General features: G+C 41.9%; 1 protein-coding gene across 3 annotated transcripts in view; it reads right to left on the minus strand.

Moving 5' to 3' along the window:
* Positions 1–21474, minus strand: part of PDZRN3 (PDZ domain containing ring finger 3) — a 302603-nt gene that overhangs the window by 167793 nt on the left and 113336 nt on the right. The window lies entirely within an intron of this gene.

Here is a 21474-nt window from a genome sequence, read left to right on the forward strand (position 1 = left end):
ATCTAAAAAGAGCCATAGACAGGGCATTTTCTACAGCAGCTTTTGACATATCTCTGAGCTTCCTGAGGTTTTTTTTTTTTTGAGGGGGAGTCACTATTTATGTTGGCTTTTAATTACTTTTAACCCCCACCTTGTATCTGCCTTTCGCTACAGCTTGATGAATATGGAAATGTTCCAATGTGGTAGCTGCTTAAAAGGCCCCAGTATAAAGGCTTTAGCATGCACCATGGCAGTCCATTTGTGACAGTGGCTTGCCATGACATCTGGTGGTTGCCTCTACGTAACTAAAATTTTGTGAGGAGAAATTTTTCAATGGCACAATGTATCCACGCTCAGAACATTTAAAAAAACAACTGTGACAGGAGACAGAACACACTTTCCAGACATGTGTAATGGGCTGAGCACAGACATTCATCACATGAAAAAGCATCTATGTAAGTGCAAATCTGTAAGCATGAAAATAACAAAAAATCAGAAACAATTCCTGTTTGAATTGAGTGCAGAATACCACTCTCTTGTATGCTGCTGTAGAATTTGTTCTACCCATGTAAAAGTACTAAAAAACTTGCTGTTGTGTATGTTGATTCTTATCCATAGCAGTGGTATGTGCATATCTGGAGATAGACATAGTGCACAATTCAGCACAAGCATCCATAAAAATGTAACTCTCTTCAGACTATTACCAGGCAATGAAGCAATTGCTGGAGTGATTCTGAGAAACCCAGGAGATATCATATGAGGTTATTAACGTGACTAACCTCAAGGCAACTGGCCAAAATGTCACACATAAATTTTTTGAAAAGTTAAAAACTCTAATAATTTGCAATTTTATACTGAGCATAAAATGAAATACAAGAGTTACAGCTATTTAATCAGTTTCTTGAGCACATACTTCATGTGCGTCATGTCCTTACTGTGTTGTATGGGAAACCTTCCAAAATACTGACACAGACCACTGTATCCTCAGATCTGTATTAGGTGGGTATATTTAATGACCCATCCTCCATAATATATTTCCCCATTCCACTATAAACTGTTGATTGTACATAATAGGGTTGCCAAGTCCAATTTAAGAAATATCTGGGGACTTTGGGGGTGGAGCCAGGAGACTTTGGGGGTGGAGCCAATATAAAGGCTGTGACAAGCATAATTGAACTCCAAAGGGAGTTCTGGCCATCACATTTAAAGGGAAGGCACACCTTTTCAATGCCTTCCTTCCATAGGAAATAATGAAGGATAGGGACACCCTCTTTTGGGGCTCATAGAATTGGACCCCCTGGTTCAATCTTTTTGAAACTTGGTGGGTATTTTGGGGAGAGGCACTAGATGCTATACTGAAAATTTGGTGCCTCTAACTCAAAAAACAGCCCCCCCCAGAGCCCCAGATACCCGTGGATCAATTCTCTATTATTTTCTATGGGAATAAATCTCCCTAGGGAATAGAGTTCCCAGCAGACATTTCCCTCCCCTCCTCCCGCTTTCTGATGACCCTGAAGCGGGGGGAGGGCCTCCAAAGGAGGGGATCCCCTGCCTCCACCTGGGGATTGGCAACCCTAGTACATAAGTACTCAATGATCTACGGAACAATGATTTGGACACTTAATAATGGAGACAAATCAGTACAAAATGACATCATGGCCACAATCAACTAGGAACAAATGTTTTCCTACTAGTCTGTGTTTGCAAACTACAACCAGGATGTAATGGGTCTTAGCTAATGGTCAGAAAAAGAAATGGCAAAACAAGGAATTATTTCACCCCCCTGAATTATTTGTTAAACTGATGCTAGGGGGTTGGGAAGACTGAGATAGACACAGCAGATTATTTCAATTGAAGAAGGGGAAGAGGACAGAGAACCTGGAAAAATATAAGCAAATTCAAAAGTTACAATTATTGCGCATGTTTTTTATTTAAGAGAATCGACAAGTTCCATCTGGGGAAAATCGGAGATACCAATGGAGGACTCTATCCTCAATCTTGAATGATTTTGATAATTTGTTTTAATAACAAAATGCAAATTGTATTAAGGAAAAGGAGCAAGCAGTACAACTAGCCTTCAATTCTACACATTTGTTCTTCTAGAATAACTGCACATGTCTAACAAGACTGAGGATACAGCTTCACAGAAACAATTCCATACAACTGAGTAAAAACAGCTGATGCATGAAAGAAGTAAAATTTTATTGGACTAATAAGCTCTGTTAAAAAAGCAACCATGTTAATCAAACCTTACTCTTAATGAATCTTCCTGTGACCTCACTCTTCACTCTAACAAGTTGATTTTAATCCTATTACTTTAACATCAAAGGAAATAAGATTCATTGGCAAAGTTAAATGAAGCAACAATGAAGGATTTATAAAAGTAAGGCCAATACCCCCATCAGTCCTTCTGTCTTAATTAAGCTTATGTTTTGCTGAACACTTTTGACAAGATTTAAAACTAGTGACCTAAGTCAGAACATGTATATTGTAATTCAAGTTGCTTTTCATCTTCCCTCCTACTCTTACAAGAACTTCAGGAGCATAGAGCTCACTGGGAAAAAAAGATTTTCCATTCTCTGTTTTCATGTCTATTAAAAAATGTTATGCATCAAAAGTCTGAGAGGTTATTTGTTTATTTATTTGATTCAACTTCTATCCTGCCCTTCCCACGAACAGGATCAGGGTGGATCACAGCACTGGTTATAAAAATAATAGAATCAAACTTTAAAAGCTACAGCATCCATAACCCTAAAACAATGGTGTTCAGACTATTTTCAACTAATTCCATAGTGTCCCAGTATAAGCAAGTGTAAACAGAGAGGGCTGAATCCCATAAGGGAATCCAGATGGTAGATATACTTTCCTTGACTAATCAAGGCAGGAATTGTGATCCAAGTCCTTGAAAGATTGGAGCCCTTATAGTTGGTAACAATACTGCCTCTAAACTGTGGAGTCTTGTGAGCAAAAATTCCACTTTGTGTGCTATTGACATTAAAGTTGTGAGCTACTGCATAAATTCGTTTGCTCTGGGGCCATTTTTCCTGAGCTACAACAAAAATGTGTGAGCTGGAGTCTAAAAAATTGTGAGCTAGCTCACACTAACTCACCTTAGAGGGAACATTAGTTGATAATAACAGGGCACAAGTCACACATGTTCAATGTTTTGTTTGTTTGTTTGATTGTTTTTTTAATGCTGGTTTTCTGTACATCTTTTATTCTTATGTACAACTTTGAAAACACTGAGAATCTCAGACTTAAATGTGTATGCCAGGTAGGTTTGCCAGCCAGGAGCAATGATGGGAGAGTAGAGAGACGGTGTTATGTGATGCTCTAAGAATCTCTTCACTTGTATGGTTAAAATTACAGATTAGGAGAATTCTTAGAGCATTGTGTGACTGACATCTTCACTGTTTTGCTTGTGTTATTCCACTGAGTGCAGGCTTGAGCCAGAGAAGCTAGGGCAGGATCTGGTTAGTCTAATGTCAGGTCCCCCTAATACAGCATCAAAGAACAGAAAATATTACAGGCAGGGATACAAAGTAAAATCAAATTATTTTATTTAAACTGGTTGTCTTTTTTTTGGGGGGGGGCAGGTGTTTAAAATGAACTACTGTTATCTAGGGATGGACATAGACTGGACCATGGACATACTTTTTCCATGGACTGGGGTGCAGTTTGTGGCCCCTTTAAATGACTTTGTAAGCTGTACAGCACCACAAACCAAATGGACCACAACTCAGTCCATTAAAGATGGAGGTTTGTGGTCTGGGGGTCCATAACCCCATGGACCTCAAACCTCCACGGACCACCGTTTTTCTGGACTGTGCCCACTCCTAATTGTATTCACTGTAGTTTTGTTACTTTTTTGTTGTCTGTTCTTTAAAAAAAACATTTTGTGACCGACATTAATAAGCTTCTGCTTGATGGAATGGTACAGAAATTTTAAAAAACACACACATAGTTTCCAGTGATTTCTAGAGTAATACAGCATCACTTCTGGGTCTCCACCACATGCAACACTAATGTCTCCCCCCATGTCCCCAGCTCCCCACCAACTCTTACCAGGTGCCAGCCATTGGATGGCAACTCTGAATTCAACTGGTTTGCACATGTCTAAGTATGTATTATTGAGAGACTTCCACAAATAGTTTTGTGGACTGGTAGAAATGCCTTATGTTCTGCAGCTGTCAATTTCTGTAGCTCAAAACAATTTCCAAAGACATTATACTTTTTTAAAAAAAATCACCAAACAGCCCACATTTGGACAAAAACACTTGGCACAGTTGGTTGATTTTCTGCCACCACACTTGGCCATTTATGTTTTATTGCTTTGAAAATATTAAAATAATCTCTGTTCAAATGTCCATGATGCTGGGAAATGTCACATTAATCTATTTAACATTTTTCACAACCATGCACCACCCTCCTTGGCCCAAGACAATTATAATATTTCATTTATCCCATTAAGTAGGTTAGTCTGGTCATTTGTTCAAGGTCAAACACTCAGTCTCATGACTTTCAAGATATCTTACCTACTTACACCTCACTCTGCAACCCCAGGAAGCCATTCCTTTCTTTTCCTGTGCAGCATACTGCATTCCCCATGTTTCTCAGTATGTCACTCTGAGACATACCAACATTTCGCCTTCTACAGAAAAAGTGTCTTTCATCAGACCATCCAGTCTAAAAGTCATCTTCCATCCCTCCTCATTCCCGTGAGCTAAACTGCTCTTCAAACCAAATGGTAGTTTGCTGTTCCATTGCTTTGGAGCTAGTTGCTTCCTTGCAATAGCAGGTTGCTTCCTTGCAATTCCTGTCCAAGCATCTGCAAGGACAACAGCTACTGATAATTTTGAATCAACAAGCCAAAACTGATATATGGTCGCAACTGAATAATTTGAAGTGAAGACAGTTTGGTGTTTTTTCCTTAGAAATTCAGTTTCTTAGTGTCTTCTATGCACATTAACAGCTTCCAGAGCAACCAGATGTCAACATTCCACTAGTGTGGTTGCATGTTTATATAAACGGTTAAGCCAGGTTTTTTTCCCAGAAACCACATACATCTAACGCCTGCCACTCCTGCTTACAAAAGGAACAATGGAAGCATGGATTATGCAGGGGGAAACAATGAAGTCAGAAAGATCTTAAAATTTCAGGGAAGAGTCTCTTTTTTTACCTGTCTTCCTTTTTATTGTTGCCGGCTCTCCAAATAAGAATTCTTAGAGAGAAATAATAAAGACATCCATTTGTTACAAGGTTTGTACATTATTAATTGTCAGGGGAAAGTGCATTGTGATATTAGATTGACATTTAGCAAGCAGAAAGTATGGGCATAACAAAAAGAGTTGTAATGTAGTACAGAGATTTTTAACATTAACAATTTGAACAAATTCATCTCCTGTCCATTGAGAAACCTGTTGTAAAATCTATCTGGAACCTAACTGAACAGAAATGCCCCAGTTATCCACATCTGATTGTTTGCAAAATTACCTATACATTCTCTAATTTACCTTCCTGAAGGAAATATTCTCCAAGCATACACAACCATACAGAATAGAATCTTAAAGAAACAAGGTATTACATGCAGGCTGCATCCACACATCATTGGCTACTGCACAATCACAATTAAGTTGTAGATGAATGCAATACATACAGTGGGTATTGTGATATAGTTCTATTGCCAATGGTGTATAAAATCATGGGCCATTAAGTATCTAGGATAGAATTTCTAATCAGAAAATTCCTGAGAAGTCCAGGGCAACCCTGGATAATTTGTAGAGCAGCTAATCCAACGAAAAGAACTCAGTCCCACAGATGTGAACACTGAATCTCTTTAGGAGGGGGAGATGGTAGATGTGATCACAGGTGTACAGTGAAAAACTGGAACAATGAAGAACAGCTACATAAATGTCCCAGGAAATGCTTAATAAACCTAGAACCATAAGAGCTATATCTTCTAGAAAGCCAGACTAGATGAATTGGTATCATGCAGCTTGCTATCAAGAGGTACATTCAGAATGCAACCAACCAAAATCTGACTAGAATAGGCAACCAACCAAAATCTGACTAGAATAGGCTCCATCTGTTAATGAAAGTAACTAATCTGAAGGAAATTGCCTTTGGATTTCATATTCAAACCAAGAAGTAACATTCTGACAGTTTTTTCTCTGAAAATGTATTGATTTCTGCAGCTGTACTCTGCATTCAGTTTCTACTTCCACATGTAGTCTCTGAATTTCCATTTTCCCATTGAAGTAAGGGGGCAGGGTAAGGATGGTGATGAAAGAGAGTATCTGAGTAGATATGTACCTGACAGGCACATCATTGAACCAGGATGCGTTGCCCACATTCAGACAACACAGAGAATTTCTTATTAATATTTCTATGCATTTTCTCCTAACCATATTGCTGGTCTGCTAGGTTGGGAACAGCTCTTGTTCTATATTTCTCATAACTTTCTTGAGCCATCCCTATCTGGCATTAATGGTAAGAAGCAGATAAGTTGAGAGTCACAATCTCTAATGAAGGACCAACTCATCTGATGCACCAGAGATTTTGCTAGGTGAGCGCTATAACGCAAGACAATTTCATCCCAATTAGATGGAGGATGGAAAGGTTACAGCCAGCAATATGGTGTTCCTTTTATTGTCTATAAAATCTGGCTACTGTTAGGAAGAGAACTCACACGGATGAGGAGACAGTCCTTGAGAATTTCATCCCTGCTGGATGAGGGAAAGAGTTAAAAGAATACATATGTTTCCTATGGACACCAACTGGAAAATAACTAACTTGATCAACTAATCTAAACCCATGCCATTATAAGTAAGAATATTAAATACATTATTAACAAACAAAAGAAGCTGACTCCAAACCTGAATAGCATTACTTGTGATGGAGAGCCCCCTATTATTAATTTATACGCACATCGTGATCACTGGTTTGGTTGCCAGGAGGCCTGGAGATGCAACTCTCACACATCTGCTCTGAAACATGGGTGTACCAACGTTTCCTAAGAGAATTATATGAATACTAACAGCCTCAGTGTTATAACAGTTATAACAGTTATAACAGTGTTATAACAGCAACCTCTGGAAGAGTGCTAGCCAGGAGTGGAGACCAGCTCCCAGCCGCTCCGTATGTGCACCATCTCAGCCGTTGCAGTAGAAGAAATCGTGCTGTCAGGAACTGCCCAGGCAAGTGGTTTGCATCCATTCCCATGAAAGCCATGTTGGTAGGCTAACATCACCAGTGACCATTTTCCTGCACTGACAGACTCCATGACTGAGAAGCGAGAGGCCCATGTACACCACAGCTGTTGCAAAGATCTGCATAAGGATGCATATCTTGGGTTTGCATCCTGTCAGATTGCCCAAGTCTTTGTCAAGTGGAACTCTTGACAAAGAAAGGTACCAGCCAGTAGAGGAAGAAGAGGAAGAGGAGCTGTATTCCAAGACCAGAGCCATTGTATAGATCGGGTGTCACCTTAAGTTTCAATTCAACTCACTATTGTCCCTTTTTAGATAAATTTGAGTGGATTATGCTAATCCCCTCTACCCAGGACTCACTCATTCCTTGCCCAAACGGTCACTTATGGAGCCTCCCCTTTTCTGAGGTAATGTACCATGTGGTACAGCATCATGTCCCATCTGACCCAGTGTCATAATCCCCTGGACCTCCTACCCCCTAAGGGTTCAAGGTAGTCCTTCTAACCTCTGACCCAACTCCCCACACGAGTGTCTCTGACAGTACCCCTACCATACTGTTTAGATACACCCCCGATACCTGATCAGTTGAGGGCCATCTCCCCCATTCCCTTTTTCGTCGCTATTGGAGCTTTCCTCGATAGGTAATTATATAGGTAATTATCACCCTGTTTGTCTACCCATGTGTTTACCTCTGTCTATTTCAATCTTATTTTTCTTAGACCTGTATGTTGTATGAGTTTATACTCTTGTACGTTTGCTTGTAGTTTATAATAAAACCCCTTATTATTATTAGACCAAGTCTCCTCATTATTAAGAGGGTAATTCTCAAAGAAGACGCTTTCTGTATAAATAGGGTTTTGATCTCGCTAAAAGGCTGATTGCCCACCAATCTAAATTCCCCAGAATCCTATTTTTAGGGCAATTGGCTTAACATACTTCTTTGTTCATATCTGCTCTTTGCAGTTATGTTAGGGATGCCTATCAATCACCCTGCTCTCATCCTTAGTTGTCTCTTTATTTCTTTTTTGCCATCAGGGAAAATGACACTGGTGTCACTCAAAGGTGTATATTGTACAATATGTTCAAGTCAATATTATTGCATTAGAGAAACTAGAACATATTGTTAGTCTGTGTTTTGTTTTGGGGTTTTTTTTGCCTCAGTTTAATTTTGTTTAACAAACATACCCTCAGGCCTTACTCCACAGAAAGACATTCTAGCTGATCTTGGCTCATACAGATTTTTCATAATGACAACCATCCACTACACAAGCACACTTTTTTCTATTAAACTAAATAAGAGCCAAATATTAATATTATTTCCTTACCAATTAAAAGACAAATGTTTGCATTTATTGTTTGTTTCAGATCCAAACACATCAGAAATATCACTGATATGGGTTCAAATGCATCCTAACTTGGAGCATCTCAGAATGTATTCACATACATTCTTCATTATCATTTTTCAATGTGGAAAACTATAGCCAATTGTTTTACAGAGAGGCAGTCCTCACTGGTTACCCATTAAACAACATGGAGCTTTCCAACATGTGTTGCTCTCCCTTGGTCATAGACATGTACAGTTTGTGACCCACAAGGATAAATGTAGCCTGAACCTAGATAGATCAGGCTAGCTCTGTCTTGTCAGCTCTCAGAAGCTAAGCAGCGTCAGCTTTAGTTAATTTTTGGATGGGAGACCTCCAAGGAAATTAAGGGTCACAACAGAATCTGGCAATAGTAAACCACCTCCAAACATCTCTTGCCTTGAAAACCCTATGGGATCGCCATAAGTCAGCTGGTTTTTTACAGCATAAGCACTCTGAGAAGTATTTTCCCTGAATTTGTTACAGATTGCTTTTCATGCCTATTGGTTCCTACTATGAGGAAGCCTTGGTGCGACATGGTATTTATAGCTACCTTACCCATTAAGAGGCTGGGACCATCAGAGGCAAGGTCCGTCATCACCACAGACCACTGTCTAACCAAATCCAGTATGCGACAAAGATCAGTGGATTGTTTCATGCCACTTCATGCAGGGGGAATGCAAAGACCATATTTGTGACAAGCTCTGTTGAACTATAATAAATAACGAGCCCCATGGCGCAGAGTGTTAAAGCTGCAGTACTGCAGTCCTAAGCTCAGCTCACGACCTGAGTTCGATCCCGGGCAGAAGCTGGGTTTTCAGGTAGCCGGCTCGAGGTTGACTCAGCCTTCCATCCTTCCGAGGTCAGTAAAATGAGTACCCAGCTTGCTGGGGGGAAAGTGTAGATGACTGGGGAAGGCAATGGCAAACCACCCAGTAAAAAGTCTGCCATGAAAGCAACGTCACCCCAGAGTCCGAAACGACTGGTGCTTGCACAGGGGACCTTTCCTTTTCCTATTGGTGTTAGCATAATTTTGAATATTTATAAATAACACATCACACATTTTGGTTGTTTTTGAAAGTATTTATTTAACAATCCTTGTAAGTCATATTTAGAGTTATTTTACACAGTTTCCTTTTTTTTAACTCAGAAACTAAGCAGGGTCAGCTCTGGTTAGTATTTGGATGGGAAACCACCAAGGAAATCCAGAGTCGCGACGCAGTGTCAGGCAACAATAAACTACCTCTGAATGTCTCTTGAAAACCCTATGGGGTTGCCATAAGTCAGCTGTGATTTGAGGGCACACACACACAAAGCTAATGTAGTCTATGTCTGGTGGCCAAACAGAAGCTTGATAATCACATCAGTCCTATGAGTAGGAAAAATAATCACTGCACTACTACTGTTAGTTTATAATATCTAGCCTGGCCTTAAGTCCTGCTGTCTTTACAAATATCATCAGTTTTCAGCATTCTGCTGAGGTTGTCGATGAAACCAAATTTATTACTGTGTTCCATGAAATCTTATAGAAATATGATTTGGACAATTTATAATACTTTCTTTTACATACCACATGGGGGGGGGGAACTAAACAGTGACTGTAGATGGAAACAGCCCTTAATAGGTGGGGGCTGAACTGATGATGTTGATGATGATCTCTAAATCCCATTAAATATTTCCAGAACAAGAATCCTTCCCATTTCTTTGCCACACTGGTCATAAAATATCCCTTTTTGGCATCTACAGGTTAATTTATGACCTTGAGCACTGAGCATCAGTTTATTTCTTTTGCTTAACTAAGGATCACATAACCAGTATTCTTTCCTTATTCATTCTTCCTGGATGACCATATTGTCTAAATGAGCACAATGGTTTCACTATTTGATTATACAGATGTTAACTGCTCTTTTGAATAAGATAAACTGAAAGTCAGAAGAAAAGACAGCCTCTCTCTCATAGAGGGTATTACAGTAGTCAGGGCTGGCAGTTATAAAAGTCATAGGTAAGTGTAGCAAAGTTTCCTATAATGTTAATCAATAATCCTGTTGATAAAAAACAACATCAATACCTGCAAGAGGGACATCACAACCCTAGCAGTCAGTAAGCTGCACTGCTTCTCTGGTGTATGGAGAATAACCACTTGACAAATATGGATTCTGTTTTAACAAAAATGCAATGGTATAGGGCTGGGGTGACCAAACTTGCTTAATGTAAGAGCCGCATAGAAATAAGCACCAGATGTTTGAGAGCCACAAGACATGAACATCAGATGTTTGAGAGTCACAAGGAAGGAAGGTAGAAAGGCAAATAGATAGGGTGAGGGAGGAGAGAAGGAGAAGCAGAAAGAAAGCAACTTTAATTTTAAATGCATTCTCTAAGCTGCCGATTGGCTTGGCTTGGAGAAGTGATTTAAAGAGAGAAATGCCTTCTCCAAGCTGGCTGGTGGCATGGTGGGGCCTTCAAGAGCTATACAATATGTGTGAAAGAGCCACATGTGGCTCCTGAGCCAGTTTGGCCACCCCTGGTATAGGGGATAGTCACAATTTTTCTTCTCAATATGAACCATACCACTGGGGGTTTCAAGGCAAGAGACTAACACAGGTGGTTTACCTTTGTCTTCCTCTGCGTCGCAACCCTGGACTTTCCTGGTAGTCTCCCATTCAAATACTAACCAGGGCTGACCCTGCTTAGCTTAGGTCAGAGCAACCTCACCTCACATCAAATCAAATATTTTACTTTTACAAATCTGATGTCAGTTGCTGTGAAATCAGTATGGCAGTAAAGTTATGCTGTTTGAAAAGGCAGGTGTGAATTTACCCAAAGCTTTAAATAAGACATTTTAATTAACTGTTATAATTACATAAATACCATGACCCAGATAGCCCAGGCTAGCCCAATCTCGTCAGATCTTGGTACCTAAGCAGGGTCAACCCTAGCTAGTATTTGAATGTGAGACCTCCAAGGAATACCAGGCTGATGACATGGAGGCAGGCAATGGCAATCCACCTCTGAACATCTTTTGCCTTGCAAACCATATGGGATTGCCATTCGCAGTTGTGACTTGATGGCATTTTCCACCACCAATTACATAAGCCCACTCCAGATGTACATGTGCTAGTTTCACTGTGATTGATGGTACATTTCCACAGGATATACATGAAACCAAATGTGATGATCATACAGGAGATGTACAGCTTCTAATATGGAAGTCAAACTCATGAGGATAGTCAGGTTTGCAACTTGCAATTATCAATCAAGTTCACCAACATCATGCATGGAAACCCCATTGGTTTCCTTCATCTTGAATCTTGCTAGATGTGTTAATGAGACATGTGAGACAAAGGGGTCCCAGAGGCCAGTGGATGGGAAGCTGCTTCCTATCACCCAAGGACTTGCCATTAAAATAAGATGATGCTAATGAAATTCCATTGGGCTACAAATCTAATTATCATGAATGGCTTTCCCATTCCAATAGATGTGCAAGAACTGGAAAGTTTATAAGTAATCAGAAGCTAACTGAACAAAATTGTGACACAATTGGAGAAAGTGAAAAAAAATCCTCCCCCCCCCTCAAAAAAAAATGTGCAAGGTGATGTACTGGGATTCACACAACATTTTATGCTAGGTGTGTGATCCCATTCTCCAGCAGGGCTTTTTTGTAGCAGGAACTCATTTGTGTATTAGGCCACACCCCCATGATATAGCTAATCCTTCAAGAGTTTACAGGGCTCTTATTACAGGGCCTACTGTAAGCCCTTGGGGGATTGGTTACATCAGGGGTGTGTGGCCTAATATGCAAAGGAATTTCTGCTACAAAAAAGCCCTGTTCTTCATGCTTATATCAAATCCTACTTAATTGTTCCCAGTTCACTACTGTAAATGGAAGCATCTCAAAGACAGCATCACCATTTTATTTGCAAACGACTTCTAGAAGGGGAAAGAGGCAAAGGAAGAATAATCCAAAGAACTTTCTGACTGCCTCTCTGTTTTAAAGTGCCTCAGCAAGCGAAGTGCCAAGACAAACAAGGTCCACAGCAGCGAGCAGAAAGAGATCTTATTACAGCAGCTGAGCACATCCAGAGACGTTGCTGGCCCTGAAGGGGTGAGGGGAAGAGGAGAGACAGTGAGCAGAGCCCCATCTCTAACACAGTTTCAGTCTTAGGTTGAATTTAAAAAAGAAAAAGATGTCCTGGATTTGGCAGGCTCTTGGACATTAAAAAGAAGCAGTAGGGGTCATGAGTGAGGCCTGGAAGGCAGAATGTCCTCCTTCCTCTACACCCAAACCATCTTGCTCTGCAACGGTGGTGAACTGATAACAACATCAATGGTACAAAGAAAGTTACAACTAAAGACTCCAAGAAATAACAGATTCAACAGGACTTTACTAGCAAAAATGTTGGTGAGGGCTTTTATCAGCTGCTTGGGAAAGAAAACACAGGTTTTCTAATGCAATAAAGAATGTACTATTCATACAGGCCCCTCCTGCCTTCTTTCACTGTTATTTTGGCTGATTCACATTGTTATAGTCCAACTCTGCGAAGCAGCTCCGTATGAGGAACTATTAGAATGAACCAGGCAAGGGTTGCCAATCCCCAGGTGGGGCCAGGGGATCCCCCAGTTTGGAAGCCCTCCCCCCACTTCAGGGTCATCAGAAAGCGGTGTGTGGGGGGGGGGAAGGGATAGCACTCCATTGTTCCCTATGAAGACTGATTCCCATACAGAATAATGGAGAATTGATCCGCAGGTATCTGGGGCTCTGAGGGGGGGCTGTTTTTTGAGGTAGAGGCACTGAATCTTCAGCATAGCATCCGATGCCTCGCCTCAAAACACCCTCCAAGTTTCCAAAGAATTGGACCAGGGGGTCCAATTCTATGAGCCCCCAAAGAAGATGCCCCTGTGCTTCATTATTTCCAGTGGAGGGAAGGTGTTTGAAAGATATGCGGTCCCTTTCAATGTGATGGCCAGAACTCCCTTTGGAGTTCAGTTGTGCTTGCTCCTGGCCCCACCCCCAAAGTCTCCTGGCTCCACCCCCAAAGTTCCCAGATATTTCTTGAATTGGACTTGGCAACCCTAAACCAGACTCTCTACAAAGCAATCCATAGCAGTTTCTCTAGTCATGGCTGCTGGAAGAAATACTGCCAAGCAGCAGCATAGATTGCTGATGGATATACCTTGTAAAGTCCAGTTCTTGTAATTGCTTTCTCATCTGACAGCAGATAGCTGCATGGCCAGGGACAGATCACAGCTTGCCATTATAATATAGTGGATGCAGCCTGAACTGGTCCTTCTGTTACTGAAAATTATTATTTTCCCTCAAGATATGGTGTGTTTGTTACACAAATATCTAGGTCATTTTTAAGCTATTTAAGTCTAGTGTTCAGCAGCAGTCAAGACTATAGATTTAGCAAACACTGCAGTTTTCATTGTCTATGGACAGCAGCATAAATACATCCCCTAGAAGTGCACTTGAGATTTTGCCAATATGGCTTTTGTGAGGAAGACATACCTTTGGAAAGCCTCCTTGCATGAGCTGTCAGGAGGAACAGCAGGGTTTCTGCAAGCTTTGGTAACTGGCTGCTTTTAGACCTCTCATTCTTAATGTCAGTAATTAGGACTCTCTGCATTTGTCATAGAGCACCCTCCCCCCATGTCATTAAGAGGAAACTAAACTGAACTAGCTTGCCCAAGCTAGGTAGGCCAGCAGAAAATGTAATTCAACATGTGTTAATGGCAAGTTCCTAGGCCCCAAAGGGGCAACTATAGGCAGCAATAGTTTCTCTTCATTTTGCAATCCTGTATGTGTGTGTGTGTGGAGAGGGGGGCATTTATAAATGGATTAATTAATTTAGTAGCTAAAGCTAACAATCTGATATTTGTTCCTGGCTGTAACTTTTTCCCACTTAATTCAACTGGGTTGAAATTCTCAGCAGCTACACCCTTCACCCAAGAGATCTCCCCTACCAAATTCCAGACAGGAGGAAGCACTCTCAGTTTATAGGCAGTTAATATTCTAACTTGTGGACCAGGTCACCAGGCTACCCAAGAAAATGGATAATGGTCTCAATAGAGAAATCCTTCTGTATTGGTCTCTTCATGTGCAAAGAAAGTGAGTGGTGGGGACTCTGTTTTTTTTTAATGAAGACAAAGTAGGCAGGTCAGGGGAACTAAACCCTGCTCCTTCCGACTTCTTTTTTCACTGTGCTCTGATCCCTGAAGAATTTTTCTTCCAGCTTTGCTTTCTTCCATATCTGAGCCAGGCTGAGAGAAAAAGGTAAAAACCACAGAATGCAGTCACATGTAAGGGGGAGCAGTTTAGCATCAGCCTCCTCCTGCCTGTACATGACACCTTTGTAGTTTATGAATAGAGGAACCATCCCTTCTATCCATACATAGACAGCAAACACCATGTAAATACTTGAGCATCCCTTTCCTTGTCTATTTTGGCATTATTAAAGCAACTAATTAAGCAACCCAAGTCAAGCAGCACATAATCAAATTATTATACACTACAGCAAGATGTACTAAGGCAACTTGATTACATGGCTTTTTAAATAAATGAGGTGAATTAATGGAGGACAGGTCTAATTGTGTTCTTTTTCATGGCAACAGAATGAAAGGTTTGAGTTCAGAGGCAACATACCCCTTGCATATATATTCTGGGTACAAACAATGATATAAAACAGTTGTTTTCATGCACCGCTTGTAAGCTTCCCAGAGGCATCTAGCTAGCCACAGTTGGAAAGAGAATGTTGCACTAGCTGGACCTTTGATCTGGTACATCAAGGCACTCCTTATGTTATGAGCCTCTCTTAGCAATTGCTTGTATCTCTACAGGAATTCTTTAATACAGGGACTGAAAGCAACAAAGTAGATGGGGTTACAAAAATGTGCATCATTTATTAATGACTCTATTCCTTGGTTTACCCATTCCAGCAACCTTATACACCATTCACTTCATTACCAGCAAAGCCAACAAGCATAAGAAGCTTCCCTAGCAAAACACCATAATAAGTGCAGCAAAAGAGTAGTGTGGAAAGAATGATGTTTAACCTTTCTGTCACTGACCAAAATCCTCCATTCAGCTTGCTTTCCTAGTTGGTCCACATTCTTGTGGAGATCAAAAGTACCTGGGGACTGATTTTTTAGTGGACAACAGAGCTATAGGAAAAAAAACATTGCATGCCTCCCTACTACTCCAAGGGACTCCATGTCTCAAGAGGTTTGGCCTTAAGAGGTGAGTAATCACAGAAAACATAACATCTGGTCAAGTTGGGGCATGATTTCATCTATGGCACCATCATCCCAGACTACTGTGAACTATTTATAGTGAACACAAGTGTTGTAGAAACTTCCTTAAATGGTATGACCCAATTAGAAAGGTTTAGATTAACCTGACCTACCTAGTAGGTGACACGGAAAAAAGTTGCTATCTACATAACTGGTGTGGATTCAGTAGAGCAGGGGTGTCAAACATGAAGTCTGAGGGCCAAATCAGGCCCCCGAGCAACTGACTATCATTTGCTTCCTTCTTCCTATATCTTGTTTCCTTCTCCATAACAGCTTGCTTTGTAAGGCTTGCTGAATTGCCCAGGAGCTATAGAGCAAAACTTTTATTTTCTCCTTTGGCTGAGGCTCCTCCCTTGGGGTGGAAAGGGAGGACAGAAAGCTTGCTTTGTCAGGCTCTCTCAATTGTACAGCAGAGCTACTGAGCCAAGCTTCTCTTCCTTCTATTGGTCGAGGCTCCTCCCCCTCCTGGTCCCCTAAGGAAGGAAAGAGCCAGAGCTTCCTTTGCCCAGTTCCCTGGATTCAATGGGAGTTGCCTGGATTCCATACAAAGAAAACACTTTTAAGACCAACAAGTGCTAATGTTTTAAGCATGTTTTAAGTTTTTAAATATATATATATATTTAATTGTATTTGTGTTCTTTATAAAGTTTATATCTCTGCTACCTAACCTTGAATAGGCAAATACATGGCCTGGCCTGACATGGCTTGGCCCAACCCAACATGGTCTATCCCAACAAGGTCTCATTTATGTCAGTTCCAGTCCTCGTAACAAATGAGTTTGACAGCCCTGATAGAGAATAAAAAGGTAAAGGTAGTCCCCTGTGCAAGCACCAGTCGTTTTCGACTCTGGGGTGACGTTGCTTTCACGGCAGACTTTTTACAGGGTGGTTTGCCATTGCTTTCCACAGTCATCTACACTTCCCCTCCAGCAAGCTGGGTACTCATTTGACCGACCTCAGAAGAATGGAAGGCTGAGTCAACCTTGAGCTGGCTACCTGAACATGTTAATAATTTACATTGATCCAAATATTTGTATTGATAGGGAGAATGAAGCTACATCTGGCAGAATATGGTGAACGCAGACGGACAAAAGTGCCAAGTACAATGATGGTAAGAAGCACAGAGGAAGATGCAAGTAAGAGTCCAGCAGAACTGCTATTTGTATTTTATTTTCAGGTACTGCTAGATACAGGCCAATGTTACCGCTGCCTGGTGTTTTTACTTCCCCCCCATCAAAGTCATCTTTTAATTGTAGCGGGTCAAGTATTGCTTTCCTTTGGTAACTATCTTTGTGTGCTATGGCAGTGTTCCCATAAGTTAATTGTGGCCTCATGGGACTGCTCATTAGGGAAAGGACTCATAACTGACATGAACCTGAATGGGAGGTTTCACGTTACAATGTGATGAAAGAGCTTTTCCTTTGGACTCAGGCCAGAAATATATACACAGCTGTATTAACCAGAAGAAAGTTTTGTAAAATCTCTGCCCACTGTAGGCAATGGTAAAAATTCCAGTAAGGTTACCCAGATCAGGCTGTCAGTGGCACAGCACAGTTTGCAGGCATACAGTGCTCTGCTCAGTTTTTAGCATCTCCAGTTACAGGATTTCAGGTTGTAAAGAGGGGAAATGTTCTGTTTAGGGCCCTGGAGAGTTATCATTGAGATCTGATTACTGTCTGAGCTCCAAGTTTAATAGAGTACAGGTTAGCAACCAAAGGACCCAGGTCTATCCTAGACCCTTGTTTGGTGCCTCCCACCTTCACAGCTGCCAACCTGAAAGAAAAAGAGATACTGAGAAAATGGCTGCTGTGAAAAAGACCTTGATGGTGGGCTATTTGATAAGACTAACAGAGAGACCTTCGAGATGTCTTACACACCCGAGTAATGCCCAGTGCAGAATGTCATACAGATCATCGTCTTGTACACTGCAATCTCCGTCTTCACTTTAAACCCACACCCAGGAGAGGAGGTATCCCTCGGAGGAAGCTTCAGGTTGGCAGCCTTCAGTCAGCCAAAGTTAAAGCTGCCTTCCAGGCAAAACTCCAGTCAAGAATTGAGGACCCCAGTTGCCCCACAGACCCTTCTCCAGAAGCACTCTGGGAACACCTGAAAACTACCATCCTGTCGATCTCTGAAGAAGTCCTCGGGTTCTCCACAAGGAAGAACAAGGACTGGTTTGATGAGAACAATCATGACATCCAAGAATTACTAGCAAAAAAGAGATCTGCCTACCAAGCACATCCTGCTCAGCCCTCCTGTCCCGGGAAAAAAGCAATCTTTTGCGCTGCATGTAGCAACCTCCAGCACAAGCTTCGAGACATTCAGAACGAGTGGTGGATGAAGCTTGCAGAGAGAACCCAGCTGTGTGCAGACACTGGTGATTTAAGAGGGTTCTACAAAGCCCTGAAGGCAGTATATGGCCCATCATATCAGGCTCAGAGTCCCTTGCATAGTGCAGATGGCCAAGTGCTCCTCACAGACAAGGCATCCATACTGAACCGGTGGTCGAAGTATTTTCAGGTTCTCTTCAGTGCCAACCGCATAGTTCAAAATTCAGCAATCCACCTCACCCCACTTCAACCAGTGAAAACAGAGTTGGATGAGATCCCCACCCTGAAAAGTGGCAAGGCAGCGGGAGTTGATGGAATCCCACCAGAGATCTGGAAGCATGGGGGCACAGTACTACATAGCACACTTCACAAAGTACTTGTCACCTGCTGGGAACAAGGCAAACTACCACAGGACTTTCGCGATGCAATCATCATCACTCTACACAAGAACAAAGGGGAAAAGTCAGACTGCTCCAACTACCGGGGGATAACCCTGCTCTCCATCGCAGGCAAAATCCTTGCCAGAATACTCCTGAACAGACTGGTGCCCACCATTGCAGAAGAACTCCTCCCAGAGAGCCAATGTGGCTTCAGAGCTAACAGGAGCACCACCGACATGGTATTTGTTCTCAGGCAGCTCCAAGAGAAATGCAGGGAACAGAACAAAGGGTCTATATGTGACTTTTGTCGACCTTACCAAAGCTTTTGATACCATTAGCAGGAAAGGCCTGTGGCAAATCTTGGAACATTTAGGATGTCCCCCAAGGTTCCTCAGCATGATCATCCAGCTACATGAAGACCAGCGAGGCCAAGTCAGACACTGCAACGTCCTCTCGGAGCCCTTCCCAACAGGCACAGGTGTAAAGCAAGGCTGCGTTCTCGCGCCAACTCTCTTTACTATCTTCTTTAGCATGATGCTTCATAGAGCCGCAGTAGATCTAGATGATGACGATGGTGTCTACATCCGCTATCGCACTGATGGCAGCCTGTTCAACCTGAGGCGACTAAAGGCTCACTCTGAGCTACTGTTTGCTGATGATGCTGCACTCGTCTCCCACTTGGTATCAGCTCTGCAGCATATGACGTCCTGCTTTGCAGAGGCTGCCAAGCTATTCGGCCTAGAAGTTAGTCTGAAGAAGACAGAAGTTCTCCACCAGCCTGCACCCCAGGAAGACTATCACCCTCCCTGCATCACTGTGGGTGAATCAGTTCTGAAGACAGTCCAGCAGTTCAGCTACCTGGGGTGCATCATCTCCTCAGATGCCAAGATCGACAAGGAGATTGACAACAGGCTGGCAAAGGCAAACCGTGCATTTGGCCGACTGCATAAAAGAGTGTGGAGCAACAAGCATCTGAAAAAAGGCACAAAGATCAATGTTTACAAAGCGGTTGTGATGACAACCCTCATCTATGGCTCCAAATCGTGGGTTTTATGCCGTCATCACCTGCGACTCCTTGAGCGCTTTCATCAGCGCTGCCTTCGCACCATCCTCAACATCCACTGGAGTGACTTTGTGACCAACACTGAAGTCCTCAAGAGGGCGGAGGTTACAAGCATCGAGGCACTGCTGTTGAAGACGCAGCTGTGCTGGGCAGGGCATATTTCTAGGATGGAAAACCACCGCCTTCCCAAGATTGCTCTGTATGGCGAACTTTCCACCGGCCATCGAAATAGAGGGGCACCAAAGAAGAGGTACAAGGACTCCTTAAAGAAATCCCTTGGCACCTGTCGCATCAACCATCACCATTGGTCTGACCTAGCCTCAGATCACAAAGCATGGAGGCACACCATCCACCAGGCTGTCTCTTCCTTTGAGAACGCACGCATAGCTGGTCTTGAGGACAGAAGGAGATTGAGGAAGAATCGCACTGCTACAGCACCAACCCCAAATCAGACTTTTCCCTGCAGCCACTGTGGCCGGATCTGCCTGTCCCGCATTGGTCTTGTCAGCCACCAGTGAGCCTGCAGCAGATGTGGACTACTGTACCCTTCTTAAATCTTCGTTCGCGAAGTCAAGCCGAGAGAGAGAGAGAGAGAGAGAGAGAATTCTGATCATCTTGTAACCACTGTGGCTTCTGCCTTAACTTGTCTAATCTAATCTGTTGCTCTAAGTGGATATTATACAGTAATTTTATAGAGCATCATATAACATAAGCAATGTTTTTGAGGGCCATAGGGTACTAGGCAGAAAGAAAATTTTGAAAAGAAAGACATAAGTTCATACTTCAGCCTGCTCTTTGAACAGTCTTTTAAATACTGTCTTTTTCATTTTGCTTTACTACTACTATTACACTTACCAGTACCAGACTGTGGCAGGTACTAAATAGAAAAAACGAGGCTTGCTAGAACACAACCCTGAAATCAAATTGGAATGCCAGGAATAAGTAAAGTAAACCAATAAAATGGAGAATATCTCTTTGGAGTATCCCATACTCCTCTGCAATCGTAGTCACACAGATCTGTGAACAGTCTCCTAAACAAGCTTAAAGACTTTTAAGAATTAAATCCAATGATGTGCAAAGTTACATTGTCACTACTCAAAAGGCTTACAGTCAGATAAACAGCTCAAGTGTTAGGACTGCATGGGATCTAGCAATAATAGTGGAATAGTGACAGCGCTATCCTATAGCCATATGTGTGAAAGAGCCACATGTGGCTCCCAAGCCACAGTTTGGCCACCCTTGGACTAGAATAAATGAGCATGGAATTGCACTTGGAGAGTGCCCCCCCCCCCCACATTCCAATGTGGATGGAAACTGTAATGCTATATAAATGCAGGAGATGCTATTAGCACATAAAATGTGTACACACAGCTGTTGCAGAATCAATAAGAGGAAGTGGTGTTGCTTGTTGAAAAATTTAGACCTCCCAACCAATATGAGTATGCAAAAGGCATAAACAACTTACTTAGCTGTCTACCTTGTTTCCTTTTCTTTCCTGGCTTCCAGAGTTCCTGAAGTGAGCCCCTGACATAGAAGGCAAGGTGTATCCTATTCAGCCAACCTAGTAATTTCAAGTGCCAACTGAGCAGCTTCATGCAAAATGTTCAACATTCGCCATACAATCTGTTATTTTCCCTGCAGTTGATTTTAGAATGAGAGCTTCTTGGAAGGAGGGACCTGCCTTCCTATTCTTATGAATTTCTGTGAAGTATCAAATACCTTGATGGTGTAGCATAAATAAATAGTAATATACAGTGTTTGAAAGGCCTCATTTGCTCCCTGCCTCCTTGAAATTCAGTTTGGGTTTGCTGATGAAATTAATAAGTTTGTACTGAATGTTCCAACCGGTTTTCATTTCAATATTTCA

Source organism: Heteronotia binoei, chromosome 5, assembly GCF_032191835.1.
Source record: "Heteronotia binoei isolate CCM8104 ecotype False Entrance Well chromosome 5, APGP_CSIRO_Hbin_v1, whole genome shotgun sequence".
Lineage (NCBI taxonomy): Eukaryota > Metazoa > Chordata > Lepidosauria > Squamata > Gekkonidae > Heteronotia > Heteronotia binoei.